We start from the raw sequence: 20,461 nt of genomic DNA, 5'->3' as shown, positions 1-20,461 counted from the left end.
GGGTCCCAGCTTGCACAATATTAACCCAGTGTGACGTCAACGAGATGTAGCGGCCTTGCCCACATGCACTTGTCCACGTGTCTGTGGTTAGGTGGACTTTGGCTGAAACAGCGTTGTTCCGGGCACGTGTGATGTTTTGTGACACGTGGTTAGTTATGCAATGCGGGGACGGCACACAGGGAGAAATAGTGGCGGCTGTGGACCGAGTAACGTGGGACAGCTGCCACCATCAGTTCGCGGAATGCTTCTGTCTCAACCAGCCTAAAAGGCAACATTTCCAGCGCAAGCAGTCGCGAAATGTTAGCATTTAGAACTGTGGCATGTGGGGTGTTGGCAGTGTATTTGCGCCTGCGCTCAAAGGTTTGCTGAATGGATAACTGAACGTTGCGCTGGGACAAGGACGTGCTTGATGATGGTGTTCTTTCTGCGTAGGCAACTGCAGGTGCAGGAGTGGAGGAGGCTTGTTCGCAGGCAGCATGGACAGGGGATTGGCTCGCATGCACAACCAGCGAAGACGTAGCAGTGACATCAGCAAGCACTGCTCCTCGACTCTGTTGTACTTCCCACAAAGTCGGGTGCTTGGCTGACATGTGCCTGATCATGCTGGTGGTGGTCAGGCTGCTAGTTTTGGTACCCCTGCTGATGCTGGCATGGCAGGTGTTGCAAATGGCCTTTTTAGAATCATCTGGAGCCAACTTAAAAAACTGCCAGTGTCAGAGTTCCTGGTTTTCCAGTTTTCTTTTGAAAGAGCTTGCCCTTTGTTAACATGGAGTTTTCTGTTATGTTGCCCTACTTCCTGTCCATCTGTTTAAAAGCCGCCCCTAAAGCTTAGTCCAGTGCCTGAGTATACTGCTTCCTGTGTGCTCCTGCCCTGCTGCTTTTGGTTCCTGATTGTTATTCGGATCCTCTTGGAAAACAACCGACACCGACTCTGGACTTCATCTGGTATCATCTAGCTGTACCTGGACTCCGTTTGCCGTCTTTGGTCGGAACTTCTGCCCGGTTCCTTCCGTTTAATACCACTCTGGACTCACATCACGTACAGACATTTTTCGACTTACCTATTGCCCTTTTGTGTCCCGGCTGCTGCGCATTTAGGGCTTCTGGGGTGATTGCCAGACAGTCCCTGTATAGGGGTTTGCTGTTGGTGGTCTCCCTGGGGGAGTCCGGTGCGCGGTACCGGGAATTCCCTTTCGCTCAGTCCCTGGAAGGTATTTCCTGTATTTATGTTCTACTGTGTTTTTGTTCCGTTTATGTACATATTTGCTGGTTGCATATTATAAATGTCTTGCACCAAGAACTCGTCTCTGGTTGTCATTGCCCTAACGCAATCGAAATCCTCAATACATACAATAGTATTACAGCCAGACTCGGGAAGACCTAACATTTGTACAGGCACCTTGTGTCGTGTTGTTCCGGGGAACAGTTGACTGACGTCTGCCTGGGGCCACCACTCTGCTTCTTACTGCCTGTTGTGATGCTACGCCTCCCTCCCCCTGTGCACTGCTGTCCTCGCTCTGCATATCCTCCTGCCAGGTTGGGTCAGTTACTGGATCATCCACCACGTCGTCTTCCTCTTCCGCACCCTGCTCCTCCTCCTGACTTCCTGACAATTGTGTCTCATCATCGGCCACCCCTTGTTGAGACACGTTGCCAACTTCGTGAGAACGTGGCTGCTCAAATATTTGTGCATCTGTACATACAATCTCGTCATGGCCCACTTCAACAGGAGCTGGCGAGAGGCCAGAATTTGTGAATGGAAACGTGAACGAACAGCTATTCCGAGTGTCCAAGTGTGGGATCAGTAATGTCCGTGGACGTGTACTCGGCCTGGTGGTAGGAAGGAGGATCAGGTTCTGAAATGTGCGGTGCAGTATCACGGCTACTGACACTTGACCGTGTGGAAGACAGAGTGTTTGTGGTGGTGCCAATCTGACTGGAAGCATTATCCGCTATCCAACTAACAACCTGTTGACACTGGTCTTGGTTCAAGAGGGGTGTACTGCTGCGGTCCCCAAGAATTTGGGACAGGACGTGCGAGCGACTAGATGTGGCCCTTTGTTGTGGCGAAATTAGAGCTTGCACACAACCTCGGTGTCTGCCTGCACCACCATCACGTCCACTTCCTTGTTCGTTGACAACGCCCTTGCGCATTTTGCAATGCTGTGCTGATGTGTATTCACTAGACTTGTGTGTTATATCCAAGTTTGTGCAAAACTCACACAAATGCAGCGGAAAGCTGCCACCAACAGGCACACACGTGCGGTTTTTAAATGCAAGCACGGAGGCACTAAGAACCTAACAGGTCTCTATCCAGGGACAACGTAGAGCCTCCCAATGTTTGGCTTCCCTGCCTAAGGGCTATACTATAATACACCCACTTCCTTCCAATGGGCACTTCAGGTTTACAGGCCTTCATGCACGTCTCTATCCAGGGACAACGTGGAGCCTCCCAATGTTTGGCTTCCCTGCCTAAGGGCTATACTATAATACACCCACTTCCTTCCAATGGGCACTTCAGGTTTACAGGCCTTCATGCACGTCTCTATCCAGGGACAACGTGGAGCCTCCCAATGTTTGGCTTCCCTGCCTAAGGGCTATACTATAATACACCCACTTCCTTCCAATGGGCACTTCAGGTTTACAGGCCTTCATGCACGTCTCTATCCAGGGACAACGTGGAGCCTCCCAATGTTTGGCTTCCCTGCCTAAGGGCTATACTATAATACACCCACTTCCTTCCAATGGGCACTTCAGGTTTACAGGCCTTCATGCACGTCTCTATCCAGGGACAACGTGGAGCCTCCCAATGTTTGGCTTCCCTGCCTAAGGGCTATACTATAATACACCCACTTCCTTCCAATGGGCACTTCAGGTTTACAGGCCTTCATGAACGTCTCTATCCAGGGACAACGTGGAGCCTCCCAATGTTTGGCTTCCCTGCCTAAGGGCTATACTATAATACACCCACTTCCTTCCAATGGGCACTTCAGGTTTACAGGCCTTCATGCACGTCTCTATCCAGGGACAACGTGGAGCCTCCCAATGTTTGGCTTCCCTGCCTAAGGGCTATACTATAATACACCCACTTCCTTCCAATGGGCACTTCAGGTTTACAGGCCCTCATGCACGTCTGTATGCAGGGGCATTGGTGAACCTCACAATTTAGGACTGCCCTGGCAAAGGAAAATACTACAAAGACTCACTTCCTCAAAATGGGCACATTAGACTCAAGAGGCCTTCATGTACGTCTCTTCTCAGGGACATCGGAGTGCCACACAATGTTTTCACGTAAAATCTTTCATGTATTGATCTCAAAAAGTAACATACACCAGCTCTATCTCACTATTGGGTATGTGCCCTTAACATTTCCGCCATGAAAAATCATTTTGGGGTCATTTTGGAAGGTTTTCTGGTGAGTCCGTAAAAATGGCGTAAAACGCGGACAAAATTGTTCACAGCTGTGACTTTTGAGTGATAAATGCTTCAAGGGGTCTTCCCCATGCTGTTGCCATGTCATTTGAGCACTCTTCTGAGACTTTTGTGACATTTTTAGGGTTTCTCCATGCTGCCGGGAGGTCATTTCACAAAAATACTCGGGTCTCCCATAGGATAACATTGGGCTCGTTGCTCGGGCCGAGTACACGAGTATCTTGGGAGGCTCGGCCCGAGCTTCGAGCACCCGAGCTTTTTAGTACTCGCTCATCACTAGAGATGATATTTAATAAAATAAGTAGAAATCCACTAAAAGTTTTGTTTGGTTATCTTGCAATCCCGAGATAATCGTCTCCATGCTCCAAATCCATTTTAAAGCCATTTTTAAGGCATTTCGCGCATACATGAAATGAACACATTTTTCTACAAAACTATAACAGATGCAAGCTTGTCCTGTTTGGTGGAGATGATATTTAATAAAATAAGTAGAAATCCACTAAAAGTTTTGTTTGGTTATCTTGCAATCCCGAGATAATCGTCTCCATGCTCCAAATCCATTTTAAAGCCATTTTTAAGGCATTTCGCGCATACATGAAATGAACACATTTTTCTCCAAAACTATAACAGATGCAAGCTTGTCCTGTTTGGTGGAGATGATATTTAATAAAATAAGTAGAAATCCACTAAAAGTTTTGTTTGGTTATCTTGCAATCCCGAGATAATCGTCTCCATGCTCCAAATCCATTTTAAAGCCATTTTTAAGGCATTTCGCGCATACATGAAATGAACACATTTTTCTCCAAAACTATAACAGATGCAAGCTTGTCCTGTTTGGTGGAGATGATATTTAATAAAATAAGTAGAAATCCACTAAAAGTTTTGTTTGGTTATCTTGCAATCCCGAGATAATCGTCTCCATGCTCCAAATCCATTTTAAAGCCATTTCAAAGGCATTTTGCGCATACATGAAATGAACACATTTTTCTCCAAAACTATAACACATGCAAGCTTGTCCTGTTTGGTGGAGATGATATTTAATAAAATAAGTAGAAATCCACTAAAAGTTTTGTTTGGTTATCTTGCAATCCCGAGATAATCGTCTCCATGCTCCAAATCCATTTTAAAGCCATTTTTAAGGCATTTCGCGCATACATGAAATGAACACATTTTTCTCCAAAACTATAACAGATGCAAGCTTGTCCTGTTTGGTGGAGATGATATTTAATAAAATAAGTAGAAATCCACTAAAAGTTTTGTTTGGTTATCTTGCAATCCCGAGATAATCGTCTCCATGCTCCAAATCCATTTTAAAGCCATTTTTAAGGCATTTCGCGCATACATGAAATGAACACATTTTTCTCCAAAACTATAACAGATGCAAGCTTGTCCTGTTTGGTGGAGATGATATTTAACAAAATAAGTAGAAATCCACTAAAAGTTTTGTTTGGTTATCTTGCAATCCCGAGATAATCGTCTCCATGCTCCAAATCCATTTTAAAGCCATTTTTAAGGCATTTCGCGCATACATGAAATGAACACATTTTTCTCCAAAACTATAACAGATGCAAGCTTGTCCTGTTTGGTGGAGATGATATTTAATAAAATAAGTAGAAATCCACTAAAAGTTTTGTTTGGTTATATTGCAATCCCGAGATAATCGTCTCCATGCTCCAAATCCATTTTAAAGCCATTTTTAAGACATTTCGCGCATACATGAAATGAACACATTTTTCTCCAAAACTATAACAGATGCAAGCTTGTCCTGTTTGGTGGAGATGATATTTAATAAAATAAGTAGAAATCCACTAAAAGTTTTGTTTGGTTATCTTGCAATCCCGAGATAATCGTCTCCATGCTCCAAGTCCATTTTAAAGCCATTTTTAAGGCATTTCGCGCATACATGAAATGAACACATTTTTCTCCAAAACTATAACAGATGCAAGCTTGTCCTGTTTGGTGGAGATGATATTTAATAAAATAAGTAGAAATCCACTAAAAGTTTTGTTTGGTTATCTTGCAATCCCGAGATAATCGTCTCCATGCTCCAAATCCATTTTAAAGCCATTTTTAAGGCATTTCGCGCATACATGAAATGAACACATTTTTCTCCAAAACTATAACAGATGCAAGCTTGTCCTGTTTGGTGGAGATGATATTTAATAAAATAAGTAGAAATCCACTAAAAGTTTTGTTTGGTTATCTTGCAATCCCGAGATAATCGTCTCCATGCTCCAAATCCATTTTAAAGCCATTTTTAAGGCATTTCGCGCATACATGAAATGAACACATTTTTCTCCAAAACTATAACAGATGCAAGCTTGTCCTGTTTGGTGGAGATGATATTTAATAAAATAAGTAGAAATCCACTAAAAGTTTTGTTTGGTTATCTTGCAATCCCGAGATAATCGTCTCCATGCTCCAAATCCATTTTAAAGCCATTTTTAAGGCATTTCGCGCATACATGAAATGAACACATTTTTCTCCAAAACTATAACAGATGCAAGCTTGTCCTGTTTGGTGGAGATAATATTTAATAAAATAAGTAGAAATCTACTAAAAGTTTCGTTTGTTTATATTGCCATCCTGAGATAATCGTCTCCATGCTCCAAATCCATTTTAAAGTTATTTCAAAGGCATTTTGCGCATACATGAAATGACCACATTTTTCTCCAAAACTATAACACATGCAAGCTTGTCCTGTTTGGTGGAGATGATATTTAATAAAATAAGTAGAAATCCACTAAAAGGTTTTGTTTGGTTATCTTGCAATCCCGAGATAATCGTCTCCATGCTCCAAATCCATTTTAAAGCCATTTTTAAGGCATTTCGCGCATACATGAAATGAACACATTTTTCTCCAAAACTATAACAGATGCAAGCTTGTCCTGTTTGGTGGAGATGATATTTAATAAAATAAGTAGAAATCCACTAAAAGTTTTGTTTGGTTATCTTGCAATCCCGAGATAATCGTCTCCATGCTCCAAATCCATTTTAAAGCCATTTTTAAGGCATTTCGCGCATACATGAAATGAACACATTTTTCTCCAAAACTATAACAGATGCAAGCTTGTCCTGTTTGGTGGAGATGATATTTAATAAAATAAGTAGAAATCCACTAAAAGTTTTGTTTGGTTATCTTGCAATCCCGAGATAATCGTCTCCATGCTCCAAATCCATTTTAAAGCCATTTTTAAGGCATTTCGCGCATACATGAAATGAACACATTTTTCTCCAAAACTATAACAGATGCAAGCTTGTCCTGTTTGGTGGAGATGATATTTAATAAAATAAGTAGAAATCCACTAAAAGTTTTGTTTGGTTATATTGCAATCCCGAGATAATCGTCTCCATGCTCCAAATCCATTTTAAAGCCATTTTTAAGGCATTTCGCGCATACATGAAATGAACACATTTTTCTCCAAAACTATAACAGATGCAAGCTTGTCCTGTTTGGTGGAGATGATATTTAATAAAATAAGTAGAAATCCACTAAAAGTTTTGTTTGGTTATCTTGCAATCCCGAGATAATCGTCTCCATGCTCCAAATCCATTTTAAAGCCATTTTTAAGGCATTTCGCGCATACATGAAATGAACACATTTTTCTCCAAAACTATAACAGATGCAAGCTTGTCCTGTTTGGTGGAGATGATATTTAATAAAATAAGTAGAAATCCACTAAACGTTTTGTTTGGTTATCTTGCAATCCCGAGATAATCGTCTCCATGCTCCAAATCCATTTTAAAGCCATTTTTAAGGCATTTCGCGCATACATGAAATGAACACATTTTTCTCGAAAACTATAACAGATGCAAGCTTGTCCTGTTTGGTGGAGATGATATTTAATAAAATAAGTAGAAATCCACTAAAAGTTTTGTTTGGTTATCTTGCAATCCCGAGATAATCGTCTCCATGCTCCAAATCCATTTTAAAGCCATTTTTAAGGCATTTCGCGCATACATGAAATTAACACATTTTTCTCCAAAACTATAACAGATGCAAGCTTGTCCTGTTTGGTGGAGATGATATTTAATAAAATAAGTAGAAATCCACTAAAAGTTTTGTTTGGTTATCTTGCAATCCCGAGATAATCGTCTCCATGCTCCAAATCCATTTTAAAGCCATTTTTAAGGCACGAATTTACGTATTACGTAAATTTCTCCAAATAAGTTTTACGAATTTACGTGGAGCCTCCCAATTTTTGGCTGCCCTGCCAAAGGGCTATACTACAAAAGACCCACTTCCTTCCAATGGGCACTTCAGGTTTACAGGCCCTCATGCACGTCTCTATCCAGGGACAACGTGGAGCCTCCCAATTTTTGGCTGCCCTGCCAAAGGGCTATACTACAAAAGACCCACTTCCTTCCAATGGGCACTTCAGGTTTACAGGCCCTCATGCACGTCTCTATCCAGGGACAACGTGGAGCCTCCCAATTTTTGGCTGCCCTGCCTAAGGGCTATACTATAATACACCCACTTCCTGACAATGGACACTTAATGTTTTGAGGCCCTCATGCATGTCTCTATCCAGGGACAACGTGGAGCCTCCCAATTATTGGCTGCCCTGCCAAAGGGCTATACTACAAAAGACCCACTTCCTTCCAATGGGCACTTCAGGTTTACAGGCCCTCATGCACGTCTCTATCCAGGGACAACGTGGAGCCTCCCAATTTTTGGCTGCCCTGCCTAAGGGCTATACTATAATACACCCACTTCCTGACACTGGACACTTAATGTTTTGAGGCCCTCATGCACGTCTCTATCCAGGGACAACGTGGAGCCTCCTAATTTTTGGCTGCCCTGCCTAAGGGTTATACTACAATAGACCCACTTCCTTACAATGGGCACTTCAGGTTTACAGGCCATCATGCACGTCTGTATGCAGGGGCATTGGTGAACCTCACAATTTTGGACTGCCCTGGCAAAGGAAAATACTACAAAGACTCAGTTCCTCAAAATGGGCACATTAGACTCAGAGGCCTTTATGTACGTCTCTTCTCAGGGACATCGGAGTGCCACACAATGTTTTACGTAAAATCTTTCATGTATTGATCTCAAAAAGTAACATACATTAGCTCTATCTCACTATTGGGTATGTGCCCTTAACATTTCCGCTATGAAAAATCATTTTGGTGTCATTTTGGAAGGTTTTCTGGTGAGTCCGTAAAAATGGCGTAAAACGCGGACAAAATTATTCACAGCTGTGACTTTTGAGTGATAAATGCTTCAAGGGGTCTTCCCCATGCTGTTGCCATGTCATTTGAGCACTCTTCGGAGACTTTTGTGCCATTTTTAGGGTTTCTACATGCTGCCGGTGGTCATTTCACAAAAATACTCGGGTCTCCCATAGGATAACATTGGGCTCGGTGCTCGGGCCGAGTACACGAGTATCTTGGGAGGCTCGGCCCGAGCTTCGAGCACCCGAGCTTTTTAGTACTCGCTCATCACTACTAATAAACCTAAAAAATAAAAATAAATTGAATAAAAATCATGCATGTTGTGTTATAACAGGAAATTCGGTGTAAGAATGAATATCCGGGATGAGAGTTCAGCGAATGAGTTATAGAAATTGTTACAAAAAGGAGTGTGTACGGTTTATGCGTAAATTTTCAGAATGCGTACATGAAAATTATATGTATGTGAGAATGTCCCCCATGCTTTGTAAAAAGTTATTTATGAAAATGTAAATAAAATATATAAAAATGCCTAATTATTTATAATTTATGAGAAAGATATATATGTATGGAAGAATGTTATAAGGTGTCCAAGAACCATAAAGAAAAAGGGTGCATATATAATGTTAGAGGTCTAGAGTTCCACCAGGCTATATCACCCCTAAAGAAATAGAAAGAAGACCTTACTACCTGTGTACCCCAAAAAAAGCTATATTTCTTAGCCAGGATTATGGTGGAGATATGCACAAGTGAAATAAGAATATAAAGTAATACAATAAGATTATAAAACCAATATGTGTGCATTCATGCACCACCCGGTACGCTACCCTTGCCAAATTGCTCACTCTAGATCCCCACACGATCCATGAAGCCGTTCCCCCGGTCACACCGCCTGCTGCCGGTTCCCACTCATCCCTGGGGGAGTTAGGCGAGTGGTATCGAGAGCTACATGTCGGCACTGATGATACCCCCATACACCACAAGGAAGGGGTATATTGGGTGGTACAGGAGTATGAGCGGGTTTTTAGCAAGCACCCTCTAGATTTTGGGCAGATTAAAGGGGTTCAACACCACATCCCTACCGGTACACACTCCCCTATTAAAGAGAGATACAGGCCTATTCCCCCTGCGCACTACCAATGCGCCAAAGACATGTTGAGGAACATGAAGGAGGCAGGGGTTATTAGGGACAGCTGTAGTCCCTGGGCCGCTCCGTTGGTGCTGGTTAAGAAGAAGGATGGCACCATGCGGATGTGTGTGGATTACCGGAAGATTAACCAGATAACGCATAAGGATGCTTACCCTCTGCCCCGCATCAAAGAGTCCCTGGCCTCGCTGAGAACCGCTAACTACTTCTCCACCCTTGACCTCACCAGCGGGTACTGGCAGGTGGCCGTGGCACCGGAAGACCGAGAGAAGACTGCCTATGGGACCGTTTTGCTGTACTTGGATGATGTGATTGTGTACTCACAGACGTATGAAGCCCACCTGGAGCACCTAGCCGAGGTGTTCGCGTCCCTTGCCAAGTATGGGATGAAGTTGAAGCCCTCAAAGTGTCATCTGCTGAAACCCAGAGTGCAGTACCTAGGACATGTGGTTGGTGCGGAAGGTGTCGCCCCCAACCCCGAGAAGATCACCGCCATCCAAGACTGGCCGAGACTGACCACAGTGAGGGAAGTGAGGCAGTTTCTGGGCCTGGTGGGATATTACCGTCGCTTCATTAAGGGGTACACAAAGATGGCTGCCCCCATGCAAGACCTCCTCGTAGGACAGACCAAGGGTGGTAGATCCCTAGTAGCCCCATTGGTGTGGGAAGAAAAGCATGAGGAATCCTTCCGCCAGCTGAGAACAGCCCTGACCGGAGAGGAAATCCTAGCGTACCCTGACTACAGCCGCCCATTCATCCTCTACACCGACGCCAGCAATGTGGGCTTGGGGGCTGTTCTATCCCAGGTCCAAGACAGAAGGGAAAAGGTAATAGCTTATGCTAGCCGAAAACTCCGACCGACTGAGAGGAACCCTGAGAACTACATCTCCTTCAAGCTTGAGCTCTTGGCACTGGTGTGGGCTATCACCGAGCGGTTCCGCCATTACCTGGCAGCAGCCAAGTTCACCGCGTACACAGACAATAACCTGCTGACCCATCTAGATACGGCCAAGCTGGGCGCGTTGGAGCAGCGGTGGGTGACCAGGTTAGCCAACTACGATTTCACCATCAAGTACCGGGCCGGCCGTACCAACGTCAATGCCAATGCACTCTCCCGGATGCCCCACCTGTCGGAAGAGGGGCCAGAGGATGATGACCTCGAAGAGATCGAGTTGCCTGCATTTCACCGGCCATTCACTGAGAAGGTGCACGTCTACCAACAACGGGGCCTCCCATATGATGACAAGTTGAAAAAGTTATTAAGTGATTATTGGCTGCAATGGGGCTTTCTGGCTGGTGCCAGCCTCTCTTCTTAGCACACAGGAACCACAATCCCTACACCATGCTTCAATGGATTCTCTCATCCCAGCCCAGTAAAACTACATATTTTACACAGTCATAAGCAGCCAAAAGGGATCTATTCTATTCAATTGCAAATGATCTAGATAAGACTGAGAATAAGATACTGCACGGGACATAGCAGAGTTGGTCAAGTTGAGTGGAGATGAGTTTGCTATTTGGCACAGCTTTTTGCATCAATAAAGCAAGTAAAAGGTGTGAAAGATAAAAAAAAGGGTGAAAGTGTGAAAAGTGAATTGGCCAAATTGAGGTGCATATAAAGTTTTTGCTTTCTTTCAATTCACTAATGGGGCTCATTTGAATCAGGTGAATTGAGTTCTGCTTTTGGAAACTGGGTTAAGAAGGGGTGCACCGGTCCTGGAGGTACTGCAATACCAGGTCAATGCGTGCAGTGGACAGAGCAAGATTTTTTCCATCTCCTTGTTCTAAAAATCCATTTAATATATGGTCCCCAGAGAGGGGACGTATCAGATATTAAACTGATAAGAACAGATTTAATTTTTTTTTTTTTTCTGTTTATCAGTAGGACTTCAAAATAACAAAGGTGATCGCCTCCCGTTGCCTGGGAACCGTCCAGGCACAAGAGGGCTATGTGTCACCAGAAGGCGCACACACTTCCTCAAGGCTGGCAGACGTGCAATCCCAGGCACCTTCCAGTACCGACCAAGGTAGCGTCCTCCGAAACTACACTTGATCTTAGCCAAAAGGCTGAGAAGCTATAACCTGAATTGGTTACGGCCTTGAGTGGCACCCTGGCCTATACCGGACACATCTTAGGGAGAGGGAGACAAACCCACGCCTACAGAAGACATTTTGTCACCAAGCCAACCCTTGAAAAGGCTGTTTTGCAGAGCAAAAACAAGAAGAATGGTGCTTTTTGCAGCCGCCGCCCACTGCAATGAATCTGAATAACTCCTCCTTTTGGACACAAGGACCTCCCCTCCCCCTTGCAGTCTTTCCAATTCATGATACAAAAAGACGGACGGACAGGACAGGACAGGCTGCCTGACTTTCCGTCACTGCCACCCTTTGCCATCCTTGCCCGTAGAAAGCCCTTTCATCATCCCCAAACCCTAATCTTTTCCCTTCCCTTCCCAGATGCGTCTCACTCCCTTTCATTAGGAAGTGAGCGCAGCCTTTTCTCCGTTCTGCACATGCGCGACGTTAAACACAAATGCGCAGGCGTGCGTTCCATTACCCTCACTGCATTCCACTCCCATACAGGAAGTGGGCGCAGCTATTACTACGGTCGCACATAAAAGAACCCACGGCCACCACTGCACATAGCTGACTCCACCACAGGACACCCACTTCTACACCAACGCAGGTAAGACAGGATCGGCACCTCTATGCTCCCGTTACAATCAGGCTCAGTCACCATGTGATAACGCTCTCAACTCTTTAGTTGCAGGCTCCCCTTGCTTCACCTCCACTGGCTGTGCTGCCATTTCCTCTCCCACCTGGAAGGTATACTTTATTCCACTATTTTCCTGTTTCTCTCTTCCCCCTTTTCCCATAACCTACTTTTATCTGCATTTGTGGGGTATCTATATGCTATTTACATCATAGTTTTATTCATTAATATGGAAGGGAAGAGTGCCCATGAGAGTGTTGAACTGCGGAGAGCAAGAGATTAAGCTGCTCCGATTTGCCACCATTGATAAGCTGTTCTCAGTAGATACACATGCTATCCAAACAGCAGCATCCACCATTGCTTCAGCCCACCCATTCAGTGACAGCTCACCAAGTCAGCCAGAGGAGTGGTGTAAGGAATTACACGTAGGCACTGACTCCACACCTTCACATCACAAGAAGGGGGTCTACAGGCTAGTGCAAGAATACGAGCAAGTCTTCAGCAAACATCCGCTAGACTTTTGAAGAATAAAAGGGGTCAAACACTACATCCCCACAAGTGCACACCCACCCATCAAAGATAGATATAAGCCAAAACTACCTGCACATTACCAGTGTACCAAGGACATGTTGAGCAACATGAAGGAGGCTGGGGTTATCCGTGACAGTTGTAGCCTCTGGGCAGCTCCGTTGGTCCTGTTAAAGAAGAAGGACAGCACCACTCCCCTGTATTGAGGAATAGCTAGCTGCATTGAGAACTGCAAATTATTTTTCTACCCTTGATCTCACTAGTCGCTATTGGCAAGTGTCCGTTGCTGAGGCAGACCGGGAGAAGACCGCCTTTGCCACCCCGATGGGTCTCTGCGAGTTCAAAAGCATGCCCTTCGAGCTGTGCAATTTGCCAGGAACCTTCCAGAGGCTGATGGAATGCTGCTTGGGACACCGAAACTTTGAAACGGTACTGCTATACCTTTATGATGTTATTGTTTATTCTAAAGCAAACAAGATTTTAGGGTGTATAAAAAGGGAGATTAGATCCGGTGATCCCAACGTATTGTTACCCCTCTATAAATCACTTGTAAGGCCACATCTGGAATATGGGGTAAAGTCCTGAGCAGGTTGATAACCATTGGTTTGAGCATGGTAGGGTGTAGTGCGCATCTTCCTGCATCGGTAAAAGCTGCAGAAGTCCTTGAAGATTTCCGCTTCAAAGGCTGTGCCTTGATCTGTGAGGACTCTCTCTAAGTAGCCATGAGGTCTGCATAAGTGTGCTTGGAAGACCTTCGCTGCAGTATGGGCCATTAGATCTTTGACTTGTACCACAACCATAAATCTCGAGTAGTTGTCTACCATCGTAAGTGCATACGTGAGCTCGCCTCGATATTCTGCAACAAAACTCCCTTTTTCGATTTCAGTTTCAGCAAACACTACTCTTCCTGTAGAAAATATTTATCATTACCTAAGACAGTCATTCTAATGCATGACAATATTAAGGCAATTTAGTTAAAACTTGTTTTAACTCACCTTTAAGGGGATTGATGTATTTCATGGTCAATCCAGGTTTGTCAGTGATGGCACTGACATAATGTATGGCGTCTTTTTCGGGCGTTATCCTTTGCCTTTTCATTGTGAAAATCCAGTTGCCTATATCAAAGCAAATTCTACTACTTGTAAAGTATGCAGAAAATGAAATGTAGAACATATAACATCAACTGCTTAGGAACGCATCATAGGTTAGTACTTAAAAGGATATTGTCATGTTCTAGTCATAATGCAAGCTGGACATTTTTCATGTTACCCTGTAATCGCCGGCCTGTTCTAATGCTCACAAGCCAAGATATAGGCTCAGCTGCTAAGGCTTCCCTCTGCCTTCTGAATGAAACTTGAATATGTCTGGGTCACTGTGTATATAGCAGGTGCTCAGAAAAAATAAGAGTCAATTCAATAGAAATAGCTCTGGCACACTATAGTGATCAATAACGTAAGAAAAGAACTCTTGGAATGCTGAAAATTCTTTATTTGTGCAAAAGGATAATTCATCCAACGTTTCGACCTTGTTTTTAGGTCTTTATCAAGGATAAAGTTATCTAAGATCATAAAGGGTTACAAAACCATATAAACACGTAATTAGTACATAGTACAACATAACAGTACAATATATTGCTACTTGAGAGTACAATGGGTCAAATGACCATGATGCACATACAAAAAATGTTTCCAAAGCCATAGTGAAAACATTTGTACTGAGGAAAGAAAATTTCCACATGACCTATCTGGAGAAACATTCTGGATCAAACAACCAAAAATAGTCAAGCAGGTAAATACACACCTATATGGATAACAGGATGATATGTGTTCAATTGTATAGCGTCATTGCCATTAAGGTACAAATGGAAAACTTGCAATCCTATATAGTGAAGGAAATGAACACATATCATATCAAAGAACACAGGAACATGGGTGTGAGAAAAACCTCAATGTTTATACTTTGTTCTTTATAATGGTGTGAACATGTATATGTCTCAGTACCTTATGCACTTGAGAATTCTAGTGAGTAGATCATGAAAGCCTATTTCAGAACTGGAATCGGTAAATAATTGTAGGTGGAATCTAAATGAAAAGATGGTACAAGTGTTATCATGACACGTGGGCTATAACACAATGGACCGTGTGACAAAGAAGAAAGGAGAGAAAGAAGAGGAAGAAAATGCAACTACCTGTAACATTACGTGATAGTCACTGGTAAGTATCACTTGACAATTCAAGTGAAAAAGGATTCCTTTATTAAAGGGTTCTCAGTCGCCTCAGGATCATGAAATACTAGGGTAAATGATATGAGAATGGGTAAGAAGCACCACTAAAGGAAATATGAGATGCAGGACATATATCTATAAACCCCTGAACTACATGATAGAAATAAAAAGAAGAAAAAAGAAAAAAAAGAAGAAAGAAGAAGAACACATAGAATGCGGAAAGAGAATGGGTACAACTACCTGAGTTACTGCAGGGAGGCCCCTGGTTGGTATTGTGAGGGTTAGTGGAATTCCTTCACTGAAGGGTTCTCAGTTGCCTCAGGTTCGTGAAAAATGCTATAGACAAATAATGCCCGGAGAAAAGCGGTTCATATACAGCGAATAATGGTAATACAAGGTACATGTGTCACATGTAATAGTATATATATATATTGTACTGTCAGGGCCAGGCGGTCGGGCAGACCCAGGAGGTGGATCCACTGGGCCGAACTTTAAGATGGTGGTAAGGAGTCCGGTAGCTGAAGCACTATGGGCAGCAGAACAGTCCGTGCAAGTGGGTGTAACGGAGAAGTCCCTTGGACCACGGAGTCACAGATGGTAGTCCGGGTGACGTAGCTCAGGTTCGGAAGCCGAGATGATGTCAGGCGGGGTCCGGAACCTTTGGAGCGAGATGACGGGTCACCGCAGGGATCCGAGATGGTACGGACTGTCAGATGGCAGACGGACAGAGTGCGGGGTTCGGGATTCAGCAGGACCGGATGGCGAGGCAGGATCAGCTCTAGAAGAGAGATACGTGAGTATGGCAAGAAGACACAAGGAGACCTGACTCCTAGCTTGGAAAACACGAAGATCAGGCCCCGCCCCCTTGGACAACAAACCCCTTTATACCCTGTACCTGTTTAGCCTCATTTCCTGTTAATGGACGCTGGCCCTTTAAGAAAGGGTCAGTGACCGCGCGCGCGCCCTAATGCGCATGCGCGCAGCCCGGGTGCCAGAAGCCAGGGAAGGAAGCTGAGAGGACGACGCAGGGGAGCCGGCCAGGGCCTGGGAAGCCGTCGGGCGCCGGGATCGGAGACCAGGGGACCTGGGAAGGACGGGCACCGGAGGCTGGAGAGCGGGGAGCGTGGCAGGTGAGCCGGGGAGCGGGGATGAGGACCCGGGGAGCGGGGCAGAGGACCCGGGGAGGGGAGCCGAGGACCCGGGGAGCGTGACATGTACTAAGCTCTACACCAGAAATAGAAAGTAGTCCCTCTGCCTTCTGTCTAGGTGCCCTGAGTTATGTCCTGTAAACTGTCACAGGGACCCAGACACACATGTGTAGTAGGGGAATATCCCTGCTGAGATGCCAGTGCTAGAGCACTCGTTTGCTGTGGAGTTGAACGCTATGTGAGCAGTTCTTACCTTCAATGAGCAGAAGTCTCTTTTTTCAGATTTCAATATCTCTGTGGGTATCTGGCAGAAATATGGAATACTCTTTACTGCTAAGACCCTGTACACCACTCCCACTAAAGGGGGCTTTACACGCTGCGACATCGCTAATGCGGAGTCGTTGGGGTCACGGAATTTGTGACGCACATCCGGCCGCATTAGCGATGTTGCTGCGTGTGACACCGATGAGCGATTTTGCATCGCTGCAAAAACGTGCAAAATCGCTCATCGGTGACATGGGTCTCCATTCTCGATTATCGTTACTGCAGCAGTAACGATGTAGTTCGTCGCTCCTGCGGCAGCACACATCGCTCCGTGTGACACCGCAGAAACGAGGAACCTCTCCTTACCTGCCTCCCAGCCGCTATGAGGAAGGAAGGAGGTGGGCGGGATGTTCCGGCCACTCATCTCCGCCCCTCCGCTGCTATTGGGCGGTCGCTCAGTGACGTCGCTGTGACGCCGCACGGACCGCCCCCTTAGAAAGGAGGCGGTTCGCCGGTCACAGCGACGTCGCCGGGCAGGTAAGTATGTGTGACGGGTCTGGTCGGTGTTGTGCAGCATGGGCAGCGATTTGCCCGTGTCGCGCAACAGATGGGGGCGGGTATCCACACTAGCGATATCAGGACCGATATCGCAGTGTGTAAAGTAGCCTTTAATAAACTGTGTAAATGATTTTAAGTAAAAATCCACAATAAACCAGCGCTAGATGGGTTTTTATAATTTTATTAATAGACCACAAATAAAACATTTTTTGCTATCCTTGTTTCAAGACAGAGTATTTGATAATATACAATACACTGATTATTACTAAAACCAAGGACCACATAAAACAAGGACCACATAAAGTAAAAAATGAAAGTAATGAGAATAAAATTCTTTTGTATAACCAATTAACTTCGAGGTGATACAATATTCACATTGATTTAGTTTTACCAGTCTAATGTAATGCCCCGGCCGGTGGCATATATTTTGTTTGGTTAATAATTTAGACTTATACAATGAAAGATGTACTATACCACCCCTGGCTAACTTACAAGTTTTAAGTTGTACAATATAAGTTTGCGACGTTATATTCGCCCCCAGGGCCTGGGGGAATAAACCTCACAACAACTTGACCGCAAAAAACACCCCGGATTTCTCCGTTGATTAGGCTGGAACCGCTATGTACAGGATTGACCTGTTAGACTTCCAGAGCGGACGTTTTGAGGCCAGTGGCCGCGACTAGTGCTGGCTCTGGGGGAGATGTATGGTTACCGACATCCCTCTTTACAGAGCCTTTATAACACTTCACAAGGCCACAAACCAGCCGGTCCCGTATTCTCCCAAATGTACTTTCGAAATCAAGCAGTACGAAGCCACTGAAAGCACCAAGATGTTGGCTGCGGACAACAATAAGATCAGCGGTAACTACTCAGCCTCTCCAGCGGGCAGTCCAGACCGTATCCAGTGTCAGCTGACTGATTCCACACAGGAGGAAGTTGCTTGGCAGGTTAGCACCACACAAGGCTCCGATCCGCTTCCAAACGAGCAATGCAGAACCGCTGGAGGTACCAATGTATCCTGGTTGCAGACAAAGGAAATGTCAGCGGTAACCTCTCAACCTCTCCAGCAGGCAATCCGTACCGTGTCCAGTGGAAGCCGGTTGATTCCACACGAGGGAGAGATTACTTGGCAGGTTATCACCGCACAGGTGAGGTAGGCAAAAACAGAGTCCTGATCCGACGCGCGTTTCGGGGGCGTGTAACGGCCCCCTTCCTCAAGGATAACTCAGCTGTTGCCTAGAGCACTATTTATGCATATATTTAATTGGTTATAATTTGCATAAAATTAAACAATGTTTAAATTCAACCAACATTCAATGACCACTACATATATCAATTTGTGAAAGACCGTTCATAATAGCCATATAATATAATTATGTGCAAAGGTTTTTCTAAAGGTTTTTCTAAAAAGACCTATATATAGCCTTGCTTGTATCATCATATACTGGGAAGACAATGTGTATATATGCATATGCTTTTTTTCAACAATAAATTTAACAAAAGGACATCATAAAGGTGTAATATAAATTTGCTATAATATGAAAAGCCCCTTATATCTACATCAACCTTGGGCAAGTGAAGCACCAATTTTAATATATATTATGCATATATACACATATATCTCCATGACAATCGCTTTTTTTTTTTTTTTTTTTTTTCCTTCTCTCCGTATTATTATCAGTACCTATTACTCCTCTACCTATAAAAATATAAATTAATTAAAAGGAAACAGTTCTATATCATTATTGAGTCCATATGGTTTCAAGGTGTTCAATTCAAAAATCCATTGGCTTTCTGCTCGTGACATTTTTTTAATGAAATCGCCACCTCTCCAATCCTTAGTTATTTTTTGTACGCCCCATACTTGGGATCCTTTAAAGGACCCTCCATGTTTTAACACATAATGTCTGGATAGGGGGTGCTTAGTACATTTATTTTTAACACTTCTAATGTGCTCACCCACCCTTTTCCATAGGGGTCTAATAGTTCGATCAATGTATTTTTTCTGACAGGGACATTGAATTCAATATACTACTCCCTTTGATTGACATGTAATAAATTCTCTAATCATGACTTCTGACTGCCCCTGTAAGAAGGATTTCCGTGAAATATTTTTTGTATTCTTACATACTATACAGCTTTTGCATGGAAAAAAACCTTTCAGGCCAAATAATCCTCCCTTATTAGGTGCTGTAAGATTACGTATGGTGGGTGCCACTAAATTGCCAATATTGTTTGCCTTCCTATATATGAATATAACGTCGCAAACTTGTACATAAATATTGTACAACTTAAAACTTGTAAGTTAGCCAGGGGTGGTATAGTACATCTTTCATTGTATAAGTCTAAATTATTAACCAAACAAAATATATGCCACCGGCCGGGGCATTACATTAGACTGGTAAAACTAAATCAATGTGAATATTGTATCACCTCGAAGTTAATTGGTTATACAAAAGAATTTTATTCTCATTACTTTCATTTTTTCTTTTATGTGGTCCTTGTTTTATGTGGTCCTTGGTTTTAGTAATAATCAGTGTATTGTATATTATCAAATACTCTGTCTTGAAACAAGGATAGCAAAAAATTTTTTATTTGTGGTCTATTAATAAAATTATAAAAACCCATCTAGCGCTGGTTTATTGTGGATTTTTACTTAAAATCCTTTACACAGTTTATTAAAGGCTACTTTACACACTGCGATATCGGTCCCGATATCGCTAGTGTGGATACCCGCCCCCATCTGTTGCGCGACACGGGCAAATCGCTGCCCATGCTGCACAACACCGACCAGACCCGTCACACATACTTACCTGCCCGGCGACGTCGCTGTGACCGGCGAACCGCCTCCTTTCTAAGGGGGCGGTCCGTGCGGCGTCACAGCGACGTCACTGAGCGACCGCCCAATAGCAGCGGAGGGGCGGAGATGAGTGGCCGGAACATCCCGCCCACCTCCTTCCTTCCTCATAGCGGCTGGGAGGCAGGTAAGGAGAGGTTCGTCGTTTCTGCGGTGTCACACGGAGCGATGTGTGCTGCCGCAGGAGCGACGAACTACATCGTTACTGCTGCAGTAACGATAATCGAGAATGGAGACCCATGTCACCGATGAGCGATTTTGCACGTTTTTGCAGCGATGCAAAATCGCTCATCGGTGTCACACGCAGCAACATCGCTAATGCGGCCGGATGTGCGTCACAAATTCCGTGACCCCAACGACTCCGCATTAGCGATGTCGCAGCGTGTAAAGCCCCCTTTAGTGGGAGTGGTGTACA

The 20,461-nt window shown here is 44.2% G+C and overlaps 1 pseudogene; it reads right to left on the bottom strand.

Moving 5' to 3' along the window:
- Positions 1 to 11,454: 11,454 nt before the first annotated feature.
- On the bottom strand, positions 11,455 to 11,662 carry LOC142287672 (U2 spliceosomal RNA; annotated as a pseudogene).
- Positions 11,663 to 20,461: the final 8,799 nt, after the last annotated feature.

The sequence above is a fragment of the Anomaloglossus baeobatrachus genome, unplaced genomic scaffold (genome assembly GCF_048569485.1).
Source record: "Anomaloglossus baeobatrachus isolate aAnoBae1 unplaced genomic scaffold, aAnoBae1.hap1 Scaffold_74, whole genome shotgun sequence".
Lineage (NCBI taxonomy): Eukaryota > Metazoa > Chordata > Amphibia > Anura > Aromobatidae > Anomaloglossus > Anomaloglossus baeobatrachus.
The sequence above is the reverse complement of the archived record's forward strand: the minus strand, read 5'-3'. Positions and strand labels throughout refer to the sequence as shown.